Source organism: Hemicordylus capensis, chromosome 1, assembly GCF_027244095.1.
Source record: "Hemicordylus capensis ecotype Gifberg chromosome 1, rHemCap1.1.pri, whole genome shotgun sequence".
In the NCBI taxonomy this organism is placed as follows: domain Eukaryota; kingdom Metazoa; phylum Chordata; class Lepidosauria; order Squamata; family Cordylidae; genus Hemicordylus; species Hemicordylus capensis.
Genome location: NC_069657.1, coordinates 333850426 through 333871139, shown reverse-complemented (window position 1 = coordinate 333871139; position 20714 = coordinate 333850426). Strand labels below are relative to the sequence as shown.

Sequence of the window (20714 nt, the reverse complement as noted above, 5' to 3'; positions counted from 1 at the left end):
GCTATAGAGCGGTATATAAATGTAAGTGTTGTTGTTGTTGTTGTTGTTATATATTATAATATATTCTATTTACACACAAGTTGCCCAACTTGAAGTCTAGTAAACCCTTTTAAAAAATGTTCCTGTTCAGTTTGAGTGTAGCTGTTTTCACACATTCTCGGTATCTGTAGTCTGTAGCTGTATAAAACTAAATGCAGGGGATCCTTAGGTAAGTTGCTCTGTGTGTACTTTGTTTTTGTGTGTGCTTAGATTTGACAAACTCATGTCCATCCACTTAAAACATTTTCTGTTTGGCCTATGGCTGCACTAAAAGAACTACAACTCTTAAAACATTCCTTCCCTTTCCCACACTAACTCTATTCACATGACAGGAGGCAGGGTGGGTGGGCGGCGGGGGGCTGCGCTGAACTTACCTCCCCCCGCAATACAATTTCCTTGCCCTCCCCACCCAGCTCCTAGCCCTGTGGCTTGACCATGCACATGAGTGGCTCTTCTGGAAGCCATGCAGCTTTTCTGTGGCCAGGATCGTGCATCCTGGCCTCCAGAAATCCCACAATGCACCACGCCACAAGTGCGGCTCATTGAGGGATTCGCCCATCAGACAGGTGCTCTAGGCACCAATCTCTGTGTCTGCTCAGGCTGCAAGCATCCCACAATCGCACCCTTAACCCTGGCTAACAGCCAGATACAAAAGTCGGGTTAGGCGGGCTGGCAGCACCTGGGTTAGGTTGTGCATGTGAATAGCCTTAATGTCAGCTTCTAAAAATGACTAGAGTAGAAGGTGAAAAAGCAATAATTTGCTAGAAACTGTACAAAACTGTTCAAACTGTTTCTAGGGCAAGCATATAAGATTATTAATATTATATAATGCAATATTCAGTTTTTTAATATTTATCTTATAAAATAGGCATTCATGGCCAAATTAGTTTCGATACCAACTGTTTCTACAAAATAAAGTTAGGCAATATTTCAAACTGATAAATACACATAATGGCTTGAGTACCAGGAAAAAAAATTATTTGCAGCTTGAATTACAAGATTAAAGGGAAGTGTCAAGAAGCTGAATCAAAAACTAGTGTATTTTGTTTGGCTCACAATGCAGTGAGACAAAAGACCTTTCACACATGCCTCAAATTGGGGAAAGCCTACTTTGTAAATGCAGTATATAGTTTACCAACTGTTTAGATGACCATTGTATGCTGGTCATCTATATTGTCTTTCCAAGTGAAATAAATTTTACCCTTTTCCTGGATTTGTGATCAGATGCAGAAGTGTGGAAAGATATTTTGCACCTTTTGGCAGGACAATTAAGATGAATAGCTTACAGAGTTATATGCATACAGTGGTAAGCTATCACTTTGAAAATGGTTCTGAATATGGGGCCTAGATGTGGTAGGGGAATGGAATTGTGCCTGCCATGTACACTGGCATGTGCAGCCTGGCTTCAAACCTATGTTTCATGAACGTGTGTTGGGCAGAATTCACCACTGAAATAACTGAGACAATCATGTTTCATTTAAACCCCATACTTTTCAATGGGTCTTAGTAATGTCTAAGTAATGAGACTTCGCTTAAATTTAGTAAAGACTTGGGATGTGCAAACTGATTTGGGTACAAATCAATTTGTACCCAAATCTAAGTGATTTGGGTGATTTGGAGATAAAACAAATCACCCCTGTGGTCCGTTGGCTAGATTTGGGTACAAATAGAATCGTGCCTTATTCAATTTGAATTGATTCAAGATTTGGATCACTCCCATTAATGCCCCCAGATTCCCAGCTTTCATTTTAAAAAAAACTAAGCTCTGGCCCTTGTAGAATTGGAGTTATGGAGCAAAATGTGTGGTCACTATTTTAAAGTGTTTGGATTCTTTGATGTATAATAACTTCCCCTCAATGAATTTCTATGACGATTCATTAAACACCTTCATTTCTTCTATTCATTTTGACTATCTTTTCAGCAGTGCCAACTGTCAACTGCCATGTGCCAACTGCACCCCACTCCCACCCACAAGGCAGTGGGATACTGCTCAGTTTATGTTCTAGTCAAGTGTTTAGGCTCTTTGGTGTCTTAATAACCTTTCCTCATAATGGATCCCTATGAAGATTCATTACACACCAAAGAGTCTAAACACCTCAAAAATTCTTAAAATATAAACTGAGTACCCAGTGGGTTGTGGGGTAGTTGGCACATGGGATTCCACTAATTCCCCACCGCCATCTGCAAAGCAGTGGGCTCAAAATGAACAGAAGAAATGAAGGTGTGTAATTAAGATACCAAAGAATCTAAACACTTCAAAAATACCTTAAAAATAAACTGATTACCCCAGTGTAATCAGTTGACTCTGTGTGTGTGTGTGTGTGTGTGTGTGTGTGTGTGTGTGTGTGTGTAGTTGACACATGGCAGTTCACAGTTGGCACTGTCCAATGATAGTCAAAATGAACAGAAGAAACAATGGCGTATAATGAATCCTCATAGGGATTCATTATGAGGAAAAGTTATTAGACGCCAAAGAATATAAACATTTCAATATTCCTAAAAATTAAAATGAGTACCCCACTGCCTTGTAGCTGAGGGGGTATAGTTGGCACATGGCAGTTGACAGTTGGCACTGTCCAGTGACAGTCAAAATGAAGAGAAAAAATGAAGCTGTGCGATGAATCCTCATAGGGATTCATTATGAGGAAAAGTTATTATGCAGCAAAGAATCCAAACACTTGAAAAATGACTGCAAATTTGGCTCCATAACTCCACCTCTACAAGGGTGGAGCTTAGCTTTTTTAAAAAAAAACATGAAAGCTGGGGATCTGTTTTAGGGTTGGGATATGGCAACTTCTAATCCCCATTGTTCCCTATGGTGGAAATGTTCAAAATCAGTAAAAAAAAAAATCATTAAAAATCAACCAAGTGTCCCACTGCCTTGAAATTTTGGTGGAAGGTGACACCCATGGGGACCTACCCACCACCCAAATTCAGTGCCCCTAGGACCCTGTTAAGTGGTCCAAATTGGTCTGAATCCAAATTGAATCAAAGCACATACAAATTGAATCTAGGGTGATTTGGAGGGGGTCGATTTGGATACAAAACATATCGGGGTGATTTGTTTTCAGCAAAATTGAATTTAAAAAAATGATTTGTGCACATCCCTAGTAAGACTAGCTTAATCTGCATCCTTCCTATTTAATGTAACATGAAATAAGGTTTTCAAATCAAAAATTTAAAAATAACACAAGTTCTGTGCCAGTAGAATACAGCATACTAAGGATTCCAATTCTGTGCATAGCTCTGAGTAAGTCCCAGTGATTAAACTCATTGGGGCTTACTAGCAGTGAGTAAATGTTCATAGGATTAAGCTGTAAAATAAACTCATTCTTTCTATAACCTCTATTTTTGATAGGTAAAGAACTCATGTTTTTGTCTTACTTCTGTTGAAGTCTACCATGTAGATGATTTCTGCATGAATGTTGATATGACACAGCACATACATTATTCTTCTCCCTTACTACATGTGAACTCTTGTCTCTAATTTGAGATAATTATGGATATGACAAATGTTATATGAATACAAGATTGAAAAATGTTGTCTTTTTCTATAACTTAATAAAAATTTTGCACTATTTTTGACTAAGCCTGAGCAAAAAGTTGAAATCCTTTTTTCATTTAAAATGTCTGAATTAGCAAAAAGCATCCCTCCTTTTGGGAATCTGGGAATTTCATATGGAGCTCAAGTACAATACGAGGAAGTACATGGCCCACACTCTTAATTGGCTTTCTTTGCCATCAGTGACATAATCTGGCTGTGCAGCATTGTAATGTTCACTATATGATTTCTGGCTGGCTGGGATCACCTGTGTGACAGGAAGGCGGAGACGTAGGAAACCACCCAGGGCCAGTTTCATAATGAGGCCTGGTGAGGTGGCCATCTCAGGTAGTAGAATGGTGGAGTGAGGAGAGAAGTGCCAGGAATACTATAATGAATGGAAATAATAAAAAGTGAACATTCCATATTGTTTAGGGATGAGTGGGGACTGTTTCTGTCTTCCCAAAAGCACAACTGCTCACCAAAATAAGCAAACATTCACCACAGTCCTGCTCGTCTCTTATTTTTACTTACTTGGAATTGATGCTATAATGTGCTTTAATATTCTGAAGTCAATACAAATGCAATATTTCAAGCAGTGGCACTGCACAATTATCATTAATTGCATGGGGGTTTCCAGGTAGCCTAACTTGGTTGTTTTTGCTCAATATTGTCTAAATAGATTGAAAATTTTACAATAAAAAGTGTCCACAATCCATTAAAGTTTGCACGTGCATATTTCTCACATTGAAATAAATGGGACTTGAATGTTGTTTAAAATTGGCTGTATCATGTCCAGCATTATCATGGGGCATTGCTATCCAATCTTTTTAATGCCCTGCTAAATTGGGTCTTTTAGAAAAAAATTAACACCTATTGTAAGAACTTCTTTGACGTATTTTATTTATTAAGCTTCTGCCATTTCTTTTCCAGTTCTGTTTTTGAGATAACCTTTCATCTTGGTATGAACTGCTGTATTAATAACAAAACACGCAGGGGGCAATTTTTTCTGTTTTAGAAAGAATTGATTTCTTTAACAAAGCCTGCACACCAGTAGCTCAAACATTTCAAAACCTTATCTGTTCTTTGGCTATATATGTAGGAAGCATAATATGAATTGCAACCTTCAGGTGTCCAGGAGGCACAAACTGTACAGCTTAGAAGTTATGCCCCCACACCTAAATTATATTTGGTTCTGCTACTAGCATATTATATACTCATGGGCCTCCTGAGGATGGTGTGCAGCCCAACCCTCCCTTGCTGCTTTTTCTCCTCTGTAATTTACTAGCATTTTCAGTATCATTGCTGTGTTTTTGCAACCCTATTGGCTGTTCTCCTTTGCAGTCCTTGATCTTTTCAGGCCTCATCTTCCCTGAAATAAGAGAGATTTCTATTCTTCTAGGAATTTCTATAGGGCGATAAGAGACACAGCATGAGATCATCTGCCACTTAATGCCCCTGCTTCACTCCTCCTTAGAACTACGGGTATTTCTGTGTCCAGCACACCTGATGATGATGATGTTTAGCATCCACATAGTGCTTTTTAGAGTGTTACAAGTTACTCATTATAAACATAAATTAAAACCTTGCTCCTGCTCTTTCTAAGCCCCAACCCCACCCTGACCTTTAATATGAGAACAATAATACGGACCTGCAGTCCTTACAGGGCTGTTGTAAACCATGTAGGGATTGCAGGTCATTATTATGATCCACATTTTACAGATGGGGAAGAAGTAAAGGCTTAGAAAGAGAATTCAGAAGCAAGAATTGAACTGGAGACTTCCAGATTTGCAATTCAGTTTCTTATCCACTATGCCACACAAGCCTCAATAGATCTACAATATTTCATATAGAAAGCATTTCTCTCTAGGAGAGGAGAGGTAGCAAGCATGACTTGTCCCCTTAGCTAAGCAGGGTCTGCCCTGGTTGTACATGAAAGGGAGACTTGATGTGTAAGCACTGTAAGATATTCCCCTAGGGGATGGAGTCACTCTGGGAAGAGCAGAAGGTTCCAAGTTCCCTCCCTGGCATCTCCAAGATACGGCTGGTTGAGATTCCTGCCTGCAACCTTGGAGAAGCCACTGCCAGTCTGGGTAGACAATACTGAGCTAGATGGACCAATGGTCTGACTAGTATATGGCAGCTTCCTATGTTGCTAAGCATTAATTATTTGTGCAGGATCTGCACTTGAATTGCCAGATGGTGTTTTGGCTACTATTATAACAATTCCTTGCCTGTTACATAATGATACTTTGCTGGGCATCCAACTGAATCTTATTTTACACATACAGCATAGGAAATATGTTAGGAAACTGTCCTCTCAGTGACGCAATCAGCTTTCCAGCAACGCTCTGGAACTTCTGATTTCTGGTAATTAAGTTTTTAATTCTGTGATTCTTTTTTTTTTTAGGATTTTGAGTGACATTCATGAAAGGCTTGTGGCATGCTCTGTTTTTCTGCATAGCTTTTTGTGCTTAACACTTAGTTCAGAAACATTCTTAAAACTTCCCTTCTTGTGAATCATAAAACACACTTTAGTTTCAAAGTTGAAAGTGGTATGATAAAGGCATTGCTCCCCAAACACTTTCATTTCTTTTGTCCCACTGATATCTCTGATCAAGTAGGATTTGCAGATTTTTGAAAAACTACAAAAATCCTGTTACCAGAGTCAACAGTAGGATGAGTCTCTACATTACAGGGAGGCATGCTTCTGTCGAACCATCTTAAATGCTGGAAATAAATCTGCCTGCCGTGTATGTTGCTTTAGTAATAAGTAATTTGGAAAGCTGGAAACATTGGCCAACATCCTGTCTGCTGAAGCATGCATGTAAGAGGCTCTGTGTGGATGCACTAGGCACATAAGAAGCTGCCTTGTACTGAATCAAACCATTGGTCCCTCTAGCTCAGTACTGCCTGTGTTGAATGGCAGCAGCTTTTGAACTGCCAGATGAGTTTCAGGCAGCAGTCTTCCCCAGCCCTACCTGGAGATGCCAGGGGTTGAACCTGGGACCTCAAGGATGTTGCCACAATTGGGAGCATGTGTCCTAAGAACACACACCATGGGGCCCAGGAGAGCCAGTTCTGCTGCCTCTGCCACCCCATATTGCTCACTCCCACTGCTGCCTGCTCACCCCAACTTCATGATGTGGGGCGGGAGAAGAAACAAATTAACACCCAGTGAGCGGGTAGGGCCAGAAGTGGTGAGTGAAGGGAGGAAGCTGCGAGTGAGTGCAATGCGGGGAAGAAGCTGCAAGCAAAGCAGCATGAGGAAGAAGAAGAACTGGGAGGAGAAGCATGTGAAGCATGAATTGTCCTCTTTGCTTAGCAGGGTCTGCCCTGGTTTGCTTTTGAATGGGAGACAACCTATGTGAGCCATGTGAGATATTCCCCTCGGGATGGGGCTGCTCTGGGAAGAGCATCTGCAGGCTTGCATGCAGAAGGTTCGAAGCTTCCTCCCTGGCATCTCTAGATAGGGCTGAGAAAGACTCCTGCCTGTAACCTGGAGAAGCTGGTGCCAGTCTGTGTAGACCATACTGAGCTAGATGAACCAATAGTCTGACTCGGTATAAGTCAGCTGCCTGTGTTCCTAACCCTGTGGGTGTGTGGGGAAAGAAGCAGTGAGTGAATGCAGTGGGGCAAGTGAAGTGGCGGGAGGAAAAGTGGTGAGCAAAGAAGAGTTGGGGTGCTCTGGAGTTCGCACCCGGGCCACCTTCAACCTGGCTATGCTACTGGACCTTCTCTGGATGCAATGCAGCTGCTCTACCACTGAGCTACAACCCCATCCCCTAAGGGGGATATTTTACAGTGCAGGCAGTGTTCACATGTCGTCACACATCCAAATGCAAGCCAAGGTGAGCCCTGCTTAGCAAAGGGAACAAATCACACATGTGACCTCAGGACTGGCACAGGAGCTCTCGCACAGCTCCAGTCCACCTGTACACATGCACTGTTGTACCACAATGCTAACACTTCTGTGCTGCTCATGCTGTGGAAACATTCTGCAAGACTGGACACACATCGCTAAGGGTCAGTGACTTGTTTCAGTCTTGCATGGTGCTTATGAAGTGTGAGCAGCACTTAGAAGTGTTGGCCCTGTGGTGCAACAATGAAGCCCAGGACGATTGGGGGAGCGACGGACAAGTTCTTGGTGCATCCCCAGAGAGCCTCCCTATGCATGTCCTTCATCAGTCAGCCAGTAAAAGAAATAATAAGTCTAATTGTGTGTAAGCATCTTCTGCAGCCTAAGCCTATTCACTGCTTTACATGCTGTGAATGCTTTTTGCTACGTGTATTGTTTTGATTATTAATTTCATAATCAGACTACTGAGTTTGATTTTAAAATATCAGGAAGTTTCAGACTGATAATGAATTGTTCACAAGACATAAATGGGAATTAATTATGACCATCTAAGGAGCTACTTGATGTATGGTTAAAGGTATATATGTGCTTTTTGTAACAGCAGCACATGCACATGTGCACACACTTATTTTGAAGCTCTCCTGAGTTTCACAGTGGTTTGGCATGTAGCATGTGGTGATGTCTTTGAAAAACACAAATAATATTGGTTGTCCCCTCATTCATTTAGAATTGATCAATCCACTAAAAATAGATTAATCTAAAAGGTCATGTGCCGGAAGAAAATGGGGATGTAGTAACAAGTACAAAGCAGTCTCATCAGTCCTTTGAAAGTATATGTAACATGTAACATAAGCTTGTGTTGCATCACTTTCCACACAGCCTTGAAACTTCATCTAACATTCTACTCCTGTATAAGAGAAGAAATAAAATAAAATAAAATGATGAATTAAAAGCACCAACTTAAACATAGCTTAAACTGAATGCTTTCTTTAAACTATGAGGCTATTCACACACACACACACATACACGTGCAAAACTGGTCTAAGTCAGACCAGCCCGGTTTTGCACACGCATGTAAACTGCCAGGATCAGGCCTGATCCCGGCAGCACCACGGTGGCAAGCTCGCCTATGGAGTCTCCTGTCAAGATGGGATGAAGGGAGCAAGCGCTCCCTTAACCTTGGTTTTTTTGGTCATGCATCAGTCGCGGCTGCAAGCAGCTGCAACTGGCAGACTTGGGGAGGGGAGGGGGAATCACCATAATGCACAAACACTTGTGTGGTACATTATTGCAGCTCTGTGGGGTAGCGCATCCCAACACCCCGATCCTCGGAGCTGCAAGCAGCAGTCGGTGCCTGTGTGGGCGGGCAATCTGCCCACTCAGGGATGGCAGAATGCTCGTCTGCGGGGAGGTAATCTCTTTAGGGCTTCCACTCACAAACCTGGTAGCCCTTTCTCACTGATCGTGAGAAAAGGCTCTATATTTAATCTATATCTGTGTTTTAGTTGCCAAAATACATCACATCATTTTCAAAATAATTTCCAAAATTATTTTCAAAAGAGAGATGCCACCCACATACTAGAAATCAGATGATGGTTGTTAGGTTTGCTGATGGGGCCAATCTAGGAGCAACATGCCAACTCTTCCTTTACCTACTGACAGACTCCAATGTACTTGCCGCTGACATAAATCTAGAAGCTTCAGATTGGTGTGTTTGTATTGGGAGTAAGAGGGCGACTGTATGAAACATGTCTAGTGCTTTCAATATGTTTCTAGTAGTTTCTATACTTTTGTGAAACCACCCATGAAAATGTCAGATTGAACAAGCTTTTTCTTACTTTGAAGCTTCAGAGCAGAATCAATCACAAAATCAACTGTGAACGGTGACCTAACGGAAAAAGATAAATGAATTGGCAGCATTCTGAAAGAAAGTGCTACTTTCTGTCTTTCCTGACCATACATTACAGCTCTTCAGCTCTTAGACTAACATGATTTAAAATGATTTCTGTTTGTCAGCAGAATCTTAAGTAACTGATTTTGTTAATAGTAGTTTGGAAAAAACAGATTACACCCAAATGCTTGTTCATTTAGGCATGCTCTGAATTGCAAAATTGGAATTTATTAGATTCTTAAAACCCAAATATGCAGTTTATTCTTATGTTAGACCTAATCTTAAGAAATAGGAAATTTTAATAACTGAAATGTAGAGCATGCCTGACATCCAGACTAACACTGCGTTAGCACAATTGCACACTTGCAAGAAGATCATGTAGCTGCATGAAGGTGTTGGGATGCTTGAAGTTGTGCAATTTCTTTTGCTCTTGTACTTGTGCAACAAGAACAGTAGAACAGAATGTGGGTGTTTCACAGCATGAGGCATACCACAGGCAGTGCACCTTGTTGCAGAAGCATACGCTAGTCTGGAATGGAAGCTCCTGTCTTAGCAGAACTAGCTTTCAGAACATCCTTGCAATAGCAGAACATGTTTGTCCTAGCTCAGCATTAGTCTGGCTGTCAGGCACGTGAATTCTTCGTATGCATTTCAAAAGGCCTTTTGAGCAGTGTGGAGACTAGGAGGCTATTCCCATGATGCCTGGAAAGCGGGCTAAGGAAGCGTAGCCTGGCTTCCAGGGATCATGGGAACCACCTGGCTTGCAGGCGAGCCTGGTGCTCCCACGGCGGCTAGCCTGCCTAATTCCCCCTCCCCTTAAATGAGGTAAATGGAGCAAACACTCCATTAACCTCATTGTTTTGCTCATGTGTCACTGCGGCACACGAGGACACACGAGTAGACCCCTGACCGGGAGGCTGCAAGCAGCTCGGGGGTCTCTCCAGGATGCCCCACACAAGCGCACTGGGCATTCTGGAACTTCTGGGGGCTGCACGGTCCCTGACCCCTACAGCCTCTGCCTGCTCCGTGACGGAGCCGACAGCCACGTGGGTGGCCGATCTGGCCGCCCAGCTACGAGAGGCTGCTCATCTGCTGGGCTAAGGCCGCTCTCCCCACAAGCCCAACAGAAGCTCTTCTCACCGATCGTGAGAAGAGCTTCCCTCGGGACATGCTCTTGCTTGCCACTCATGCAGAGAATAGGATGTAGGGAGACTCCACTCAGAGGCCAGCATAGTCTTTCCCACCTTATCTAGGGTTGTGCACTCTTAAAATTTTCATAATGGAGGCTGTTTGCTTTCAAGGCTTCTATGTGATTTCATTTCAGAATCAGTTTTGCTATTTCCCATTCTATTTATTTATTTATTTATTTATTTATTTATTTATTTATTTAGACCCTTTTCAGAGGGTTCCCATTCATTTCCCTCTGTTCATTTTCTTTTTTTTAAAAAAAATCCTACTTTAGCTATGGTCATTTTGTTCTTTACAGTAACCATTTTGTTACCCACTGCTATGGCTTGACACTGTATCCCAGGATAGATAAAGGTAAATAAATAGCTACAGGTTGACACTTCTGACACTCCTGCCTTGGGTGATGGTGAAAATTATAATTTAAGATAATGCTTTAAATAAAAATTAATGAATGAGCAACCAGTGTTGCTCTCAAATATTGATTTGACCCGCCCACCCTTGGAAAGGTAGGAGATCATCTGTGGAGAGGGTAAGTAAAATCTGCTCTCCCCACAGACTGCCCCAGAGTTCTTCTCACTGATCAGTTCTATTTTGTTTGGGTTCCCTTTCTTCTGAAAATGAATATACATTCCTATCATCTTCCTCCTACAGTGCCTGTAAGCTGCAGCTTTCTTCACATACGCAATTGTGAAGAATACTCACATCAAAGTGAAGCATTCAACTGTGTCCTTCCTAGACCCATAGGAGTTAGGCTAGACTTGGTAAGAACAGAGTTGAACGCAGAGATCTTTGTAGAAAGCAGTTCTTGAATTGCTTCAGGATAAGTCCCAAGAGGGCTCCTCGCTGAAGTAAAAAACTAAGCCATGCAGGACATATGTGAAGAGCAATAGCAGCAGAGCACCGAGTTGGCATGGATAAAGAGAAAGGCTATATTAGTTGCTTTGTGGGTGAGAAACAATCATGGTTGTGCATGTAGTGTTTAATCACTCATAACTTCTCAAAAAAGCCTAGATACTGTCTTGAGCAAACAGTTTGCACTAAGTACAAAGAAAGTATTAGAACTGTTCATACTTCCTTGATCTACCAGGTCCCCAACCCTTCCCAAGATTTTGTTTATCTTTTCCAGATACAAATGCCATTATTTGTAATGCCAGCACAAAATGTAGTCTCTTCTTTCTTCCAGTGATTATTATCATAAAACCCCCTGCTTGTCTATACTGCAAGCTATTCTGTCTCTGTATATAGCCTGAGGAAAGAACTGGAGTGGCTGTCATGAGAAATTTAGTTAGCCTTGGCAAAATAGTGGTATTTGTCCATTTTACCTTTCCTCCTTCTCCAACTGCTTTTTTTTATGTGATGTATGTGTGTGTGTCATTTTCAGTAACTGGTTAATTATTTCCCATTATGCTCAGTTTTATTTTGTTGCTTATTTATGTGTTTCACAATGAAACTGTGGAGAAATGCTGTGCTGTAAAACAGATTAAATAATCTTTCTGGTTTTACAGAAAGAAACAATTAAAGTACTAAGAATTTGGGTGTGAGGTAGAGGAATGTGCAGACTTTCATTCCTACAACTGCTTTACTGCAAAGTATCAATTTTTTGTCCTTGCAGTATAAGAGACACTAGCATGCTTGTAGCTATGATCTACCTGAGCTGGTGAGAAGGAATGCTGTAATTATTGTAACATTTTTGTCTGAAGACTGGATGGAGCCCAATAACAATCTGTAGAAGTTCCATTCTGTTCACTTTATCTGTATATATAATTCTCTAAGACGTACCTGTCGCTAATCCCATGTGTGGCAGTTCTCACAAGAGTTCATGAGCGAGCTGCCGGGAGGGGAAGAGGAAAGCAGCTGTGGACAGGCATGTGGGCGGGGGGGAGGGGAGGCGGTGGCATGGAAAAGGAAATGGTGGCAGTGGGGGGGAAATGGCAGCAGTGGGGGGAAGAAGGCAGGGGGGAACGGCAGCGGCTGGGGGGGCTGAGAATGGGGGAGAGCCGAGAGGGAGGGGGAAGGAGTGGGAAGAACTAGAGACACAGATGCTCTGTGCCCGGGCCAGCTAGTAATTTTTATATTTTGAAGGGTGGGTTGTTTTTAATGTTGGAGCTCCAAGTTTAAAAGATTTGGAGCTGTGATTAACTCCAAGTACACTTTTATACAGATAGGAATGGGTATTTCTGAAAGAGAGATGGCACAAATGCTCACTAGAAAGGGCCCTTCTGTCTTGTATCCCCACTCTTGGTAATCCAATGCTGGGTTGAATATGGATTAAATTAAAGTATGGGTCACGAGGATCACCATGTATTGATATGTTTGCTGGCATGTAGCCTGATCCTGGGATTTCTGTACAAGGAGATCTACTGGATACACCAGTGTATTAATGCACTGTGTGGTAAATAAGATGGAAGTACATAACTGAGCAAATCTCTCATTTATTGCAGGACCAGTCTTACTAAAGTTCTTGAAAAGATGTGGTGAATAAAAGCTTGCTGTATTTACGGGGAGGAAAATTCTGGTAAGCAAATCTATATTATGTAATATACAGTATGTCTTTACAATTGTGCCTATTATGTTGTTTCATTTTTTTAATATTCTAGTTACATTTCTCTTTAGATTGGGAACCTATAATTTTACTAAGTCAGTCACTCACTGGTGTGGGAAATAATTTCCTCCTTTTAATTTTCCCCCCATTTATTTTTGAGTGAAGACTACTGGGTTATAATGCAAAGCCTTTAAAGAAATCGAGTTGAGCCTTGAGGCAAGGAATGCACTTGACAGTTTAATTTCTTGAATGGTTTCTACTTATTGTGCTGTGGCTCTTATAAAGTACTTAAAAGCCTTCGAGCTAAAGTTTCAGGCAGGAATATCATAAAGACTTGTCTTTTTTAAAACAATCATTATATTACCATGAAAACTAGTACTGTAATTCTGATAGAAAACAATGACACTTAACTGTTGAACAAAAGGTGACAAACCACATCTGTTTCTTGCCTCATGCCGAACTCTAACTTGGATAGGTTCTTCTGTGATGTTGCTACATAAGGGCCTGGCTTATAAAACTCCTCTGAGTTGAGCTAGGATCTTCTCTGTGGAGAATGTGTACTTGTATAATTTCATCTCTGTCCAGCAGCTCCCTAACTTGCTAACGGAAAAAATGAGTAACACTTGTCATAAGAGTTTTAGAAATACTCTACAAACTAGAATGCTTGTGCTACTTAAAAAATTAAATGAATAGAGCGGGGTGGTGGTTGGATTCTACTTGTTTACCCTCATCAAGTGAAGTGTATATGCACCTGGAAAGCAATGTGCTACGAGTGAAAGTTGCTCAATAGAAAACAGTGAGAAATCTCCAACAGGACTCGCAGTGTCCAGCTGCTGGATCTCTAATCTGTATTCATTAACAGTAAACAGGAATGTCTGTGGGGCCATTCGCATGACCTGTTGTGTGGATGGCAGGGGGTAGGCTTCGCAAACCTTGCCTTCCCTGCAGACTGTCATTGTGTGCTTGGTGGGATCACACTCCGTCCTCCCACACGATCTCTGGTGCTCCATGCAACGCAGAGCACAGCCGATCGCTCTGAGGCCTGGATCTGTTGTCCCAGCCTCTGGATATCCCACAGTGCACCAAGGGCCAAGTGCAGTGCAGTGGGGGAATTCCCCCAGAGGACAGGCAGGCACTCTAGGAGACTACAAGCAGCTAGCGCTGACACACGATCCCGGCAGTTGGGTTAAGGGCACTTTTGTGCCTTTAACCTTGGCTAAGAGCCGGGCTTCATCTCAGGGTTCGGCCCCAAGACACAGCCGGGATCCATGTGGATCCTGGCGGTTCTCGTGGGCAGCCAGGCTTGGCTGACTAAGAGAATAGCCTCATTCTGTTTTTTGCCTTGTATGGTTTGTGCTGTGAAAGCTGTCAGATTCATTCTTTCCCACTATCTTCTACTTTGCTCCAAGTGTGGGACGAGAGTGGGCTGTGCAAGTTAATTCAGCTTTGCTTTTTTGCTTGTTTCTGTACATAGGAAATGTGTGAGGTTCATGCTATGTATTTCCTGACTTGGAGAAACATACTTATGGCAAATTTGAGAGCTTCTGCCTTGAGCATTAACTTTTGCATAACCAACTGACCTGACAAGTGTATCTTATGTCAGTGTTGGGATAAAAGTGTGTATTTGCAATAGTGAAAGTGTCACCTTTTGTGACTGAAATTAATGTAGCAGGAAGAGGCTCTTCAGATGAAACAATCTTTTATTGCTGGTGCAAAGAGGTCCTAGGCATCAGTATCAGTTCAGGATTCTTATTCAAGGAAGAACTTCTCACTAGTACTGCCACCACCCTCTTGTGAAAGAGAAATTTAAAAATTATATCAAAATGTCTCAAAAATCCCTTAAAGTCATGTGTGACTCAGAATGGAGCATCGTGGGTAAGACAGAACTGAGCACTTCCAACACAGACTAAGTTTAAAGTTATTAAAAATCTAGTTTGTTTAAGTAAGTATAAAAGGTGGGCAAGTTACAAGCAGTATATATAAAAAGGCAAATGCTCAGAAGCAAATGAGATTCCTTTTTCATCCTGCTTGAAGTTAGGTAGGAGGCTCCAAGATCTTAGTTTTTCAGGCTGCAGTTCAGAAATAAAAAGCTTGCATCGTTAATGGAGCTTTCCTCCAGCTGGGAGGCTTGACAGGGCTGTTACCCCTAATCTCCTTCAGAAGAGAGTGTCACACACCAGCCAAACTTACCCCAAAGTCCCTTTAAGAACCTTTGACCCACTCCACACCCAAATCGGGCTTTGTCTTGCAAATTCTATCTTATCTTGGTGTATTTCCATGTTTTTAAAATGCTGGTTTTAAGCTACTTTTTCTGAAAACACCAGAGCAAAAAGGGAGAGGCACTGATGTAGAATCATTAGTATGATAAGAGAGATACTCTCTGTAGAAATGCAGATATAGCTCTTTAGAAAGCTCTCCTCACCATTGGCTAGAAGGAAAACACGGAGGCATGCCATGTAAACTTGCATCAAAACAAAACCCGAGAGCAGAGGGGAAGGGTTGCTTCCCTCAATGCCAGGAATGTGATTCAAAGTGGCTTTGTTCAACATTTACCCCGCAGCATGAAGCCATGTGCAAATATCTCCTGGGCGGAGTAGCTTTCTGCACACTCTCTGGAGCTATGCAGCTTGGACTCAGCTAAGAGTCTTTCAAGAAGATAGAAGGCTGAAGCAGCATCCTATCAAGAGCAGGAACTCAAGACAGGAACCACCAGAACAACAGACAAAAACTGACTAGCTTTTATACGAAAGAAACTTATAAATTCGCTATCTAACACGGGAAAGATGGTAGCTAGGTGATCCCTTACATCCTGTGCAGATCTCTGGGATCAGCTGGCTGATTGCTCTGGCGATTGAAGACATGGAATCCAGACATGGAATCCAGCCATTATTTTAATTACTATCCTAAGGATGCAATAGCACATGTGAGCTTCATCTGTTTGCATGGATGACTTGGTATTTATCCCCATTTGGGCCTTTCCTAGCACAAGGAGGTCATATAGAAAGCAGGTTGGCTCCATGGCTGGGGAATAAGCATACATAGAGCTAAACATGAGGTCAAACAAGTTCAAAATGGAGTTTTGAATAAAGGACAATTCTGGTATGTGATATAAAGAAGCCTTTCCTGACATACGGAACAACAAACTTTTAATTTGTGTAATTTTGTACAGCAAAAAAACTGATGGTGTTCTCCACAGTTGTTTCCTTCTGTGTATTCTTTGATCAAACAATTTTCTCCTCTTATAAGAAAATATTATTAAAGGTATTCACATGACCAGGAGGTGGGCGGGGGGGGGAAGGCTGCACAAAACCTACTGCCACCCCCCCCCGCAATGGTCCTTCACCATTGGTGGAAGCGTGGAGTGCACTCCCACATGATCTGCGCTGCTGCAATGTCGTCTTGGCTGTTAATTTTTTTTAAAGTGGAGATCGTTGCTTTTAGTCATGTTATCATTCTGTTGAAATTAATAAAAGCAATAATCTCCACTTTTAAAAAACCCCTCAAAAACGGTAAAGTAGTCATTGAGTGAATTGTACTGGTGAGGAATTAACCCCAACAAATTCTGATTTCACAAATTGTCTGAACTGAAAAGAAAGAAGAATGAAACAAATTATCAATTTACAACTGTGCATGCTAGCCTTAATTTCTGACGGGAGAGAGAAAACTGATGGTTATATTAACACCAGCTAATCTTTTCTATATAATCTGAATTATATAGCAAATTAAATAACCTTCTGTAATTACATAGAAAAGTATATGACTTTTTAAAAGATCAAAATCAAATGTTTAAACCAAGGAATGACTTTGCTGACTAGGAAGAGTGCAGTAAGGCATCAAAGTACTTATGGGGAGCATGGGTCATATTGGTTAAATACATTCTCTATCCTTTGGCATCCCTACCTAACAATCAGTGAGAAAGGGAAATAGGGTTCAGCAGGGAGGAAGCCCTGAAGAGCTTACCTCTCCACACATGAGCAGTTCCCATTCCTTGGGTGGGCGGATTGGCCACCCAGATGAGTGGGTGCTCCCAATAGCTCAGAGGGTTGGGGTGCCGACCTACGTCAACCCACCCCCTGGATCTCCAGTAATGCACTGTGCTAGTGCATGGTGCATTATTGGTCTCCCCCCCCTTCCTGAGAGCTCCACAGTCTGCTAACCATGGCTGATTGAAGCTGCAGCTGACAGACAAGCAAAAAACTGAGATTAGGGAAGTGCATGCTCCCTTAACCTCGTTTTAGACGGAGGCTCTATAGACGGGTTTGCCGCCATGGTGTATACCTGGCGATGTATCCCAGTGGTACACACACACATGCAAAACTGGGCTTGGCTTCCTTAGCCCAGTTTTGCACGGACGTGTGGATAGCCTCATTGTCTTAGATGTTGCAGAACTTATTTTCAAGCATAGGACTGAAATGGATTCATACTGTAAGTGGGTACAGTATCGCAAAGGGATATTCTTGGAGGATATTCTTTTTGGAGGAGTCTTCTTCGAAAAAGAAGACTTTTCTTTTTCGCCAGGCTTTTACCCTGTAGTTTATCTATCCCCCCCCCACCTCTGTTAGTTACTTTAGTTTTATTTAGAATGTAATTTTAATGCTGTCTTGTTTTGCATGTTTTTATACACTGCCCAGAGTCTTCAGAGTGGGCGGTATATCAAAATTTTCAAACAAACACACACACACACACACACACGCACACTCTGCAGTTATGAAGTTCTCCCCAGCCTTTGATCTTTTCCAAGAGATGCTCACCCAGATGCTCCTGTGTTTGCCTGAGGTTTTCTCTTTCTCTTTTTTCTGGTATCCCTAAAGTCCCTTTAAAAAGAAGCTAAAGCAAGATCCTCTGAACATGCTGCTGTAGCATTGAACTGTGAATCTTTAGCAAGAAACAGCAATCCAAGACTGTTCTGCCTTTAAAGGGTAGTGGTAGGCACCTTGTTTTTGCTGTGGCAGCAGATGGGGAGAGTGTGGTGGTCAAAGCAGCAAATGGGCATTGTGAAGGAGGCAGGTGCAGTTTGCCAGTTGCCTCCTTATCCAGGAAGATTGCTTCCTTAGAAGATTCCTTACCCAGAAAGATTCCTTACCCAGGAAGATTCCTTACCCAGGAAGATTCCTTAGAAGATTCCTTACCCAGGAAGATTGCTGCTGATCCAGACAAAAATGTAAATGGCAAACATTAGTCTCTGCATTGTTTTATCTTAAAAGTATTACAGTTCATTCCCTAGTCTGTGGAACTGGTAAAGCTCAAGATCCAAAATAAGTAGATTAACCTTTTAAAAATAAATTCTCCTTTATCATCTGACTGCCCCTTCTTTTTAATCTGCATTTAGATTTCTTTGCTCCCCCCCACCAAAAAAACCACTCTTGGTTTTAAAGCTGAGCCCGCATCAACAGCCATGCCAACCACCCCTACATGATGATGTGGCATAGGAGCGTTCAGTGCTGACACTGCTCCTTATCCCCTGCTAACTGAGCACAGAGGCACCTTTTATAAGGGGTCATTCTCTTTATTTAGCAGGAGGAGACAAACTGGCCCTGCCATCCCCAGCACCCTTCAGTGGCTGTTGCTGTATATGTGTATAGATATAGATTTAGATGTAAATCACTTTGGGAACTTTTGTTGAAAAGCGGTATATAAATGTATTTGTCATATGAAGCGCAGACACCATGATAGCATGCAACGCAATTCCAATGTCAAATATCTGGTGTACAACCAAACAAGAACGCACAGGTTAATTCTTCTTTAATGTGCAGATCTTTGGGTCAGTTGCAACATGTAGGCATTGGCTTGTACAAGGTTTAGTGCAATGCTTGGCTACTGGCCTGAATATATTTATTCATCTTCAAAAGCTTCTTGCAGAACTTCTCCAAGCTTTGTATTTCTAAAGGAACAGAGGGAGAGGGAAGGATTTTTAAAGTTGCTACAAACAGATGACACTTTCCCCTCTAAAATCCAAATACAGCTTCCATTAAATATCCTTAGAAGTGGTTTGGAATTCAGGAGGACCCCAGAAATTATGGTTCAGTTTTTTTCATGTCTTTAGCATTTATTGGAATTATGTAATATGATAGTTTAAAAAAAAAATCAAGACACCCATTTCTAAGTATTAGGTTTCTTGCAGCTGTCTTTTAAGATTTTGCACTGGGGGGAAATCTCTTTTTCCCCCACTGATATCACTTCAAACTATTATACACTTTGCCACAACCAACAAGTGTTTCATAGTTGCTCTTTAACATATAACTATGTTATTCTATAAGAGAAAAAAGTAAAGGCTTTAACATTAGCATCCATTTCAGTCCATTAGAATATAGTTGATATAAATTTCAGTACAGGAATAGTAAGTTTATTATTCAGCAATATAATTTGAAAATTGTGTTAATTTGGAAAAAATGTTTCTTATTTTTGTTGTACTTCTTCGTGTTGGGCTTCTATTTTGATGGAATCTCTTTTATCAACAGACAGTTCTCTTCGCGAAGTGCCTTCTGGTGGGCTTCCTCCTACTTGGATGGACCCCTCTAAGTTTTAAGAGGTAGAGGCAATAGATTTTTCTCCCCCTCATTTTCCCCTTTCCTTTTCCAACTTTTTTTGTAGTGTGATAGAAGTGAACCCCACTGATGCCACCTTGGATTCTCCTTCTTGCTGGTATAACTCACAGTGCTGGGCACCTTTTTTTCTTAATTGCTAAACTTCTCAGAAGTAACCAAGGAAGCTGAGCCCTCAGTAGTCACCAGCCATCATCTTGGTTTTCCAACAAATCCTGTGATACTGTATCCTTCTGGGGCATTGTGGTCGACGGCAGTTTGTGATCATCGACGGCAGTTTGTGATCATCGATGGCAGCTTGTAATCATCGAGAGCACTGTCACCACTGGAAAGTTTTTAAAAAAGAAAGAAAAATAAGTTGCTAGTGCCAAAAGGGATGCTGCTCAGACAGCAACATTACTGGGTCCTGCTACAGCTACAGGTCTCTGACAACTGCCTGCTGCTGCTACATGCTGTCACTGGGCTTGATACAGAGACAGATTATAGGTGGAATATTATTCTGAGTACAGATGAACATGACATTCAGCTAGGTCAGTATCTACCTAGGAAAAGGGCAGAGAGCACAGCGAAGGAGCATGCACCCAAACCTGAACCCCTCCCCCCACTTAATTTCAGGAAATAACGGAGGGCCAAACTAGATGAGAAGAGAGATCTATGGTTCGAGGTCCGACTTTGTTCGTGGTTTGTGTACTATGTACGTAAACCATAGATTGCCGGGTATGAATGGAACCACAAACATGTGCTTTTAAATTGCTATATTTAAGAAGAAGTATGTGAACCCAAGCTCAAGGCTGTTTGTGTTCATACCATAAAACTAAGGTTGGTGCTAAGTTTGAATATATCCACAGAGGCTCTCCATGTGGTTATTCTAAAGTTGGCTCCATGGGAATCGAGAGATTCATGCAGCATGCCCACTCCCAGAGTGATACTGTAAACCCAGACATCTTCCCCAATCTCCAGTTGACAACACACCAACCCAACATGAAGCCGATACTGAAGCTATTCACACACACACTGAAAATTAGGCTAAGGGAACCTAGCCCGGTTTTCATTGTCCATGTGTACCACTGGGATTGGGCCCAATCCCAGCGGCTCCTTGGTGGCAAGCAAGT

At 41.8% G+C, this 20714-nt stretch overlaps 1 protein-coding gene across 4 annotated transcripts in view; it reads left to right on the top strand.

Annotated features, from left to right (window-relative positions):
• FYN (FYN proto-oncogene, Src family tyrosine kinase) overlaps positions 1-20714 on the top strand; it is a 191683-nt gene that overhangs the window by 78554 nt on the left and 92415 nt on the right. For 3 of the 4 annotated variants that reach the window (XM_053306399.1, XM_053306653.1, XM_053306740.1), the window contains one exon: positions 12960-13033. The gene's annotated coding sequence lies outside the window, so the exon portion shown is untranslated. Of the gene's footprint in view, positions 1-12959; positions 13034-19518; positions 19590-20714 lie in introns of all 4 variants that reach the window. The other variant, XM_053306486.1, reaches the window with a different exon arrangement.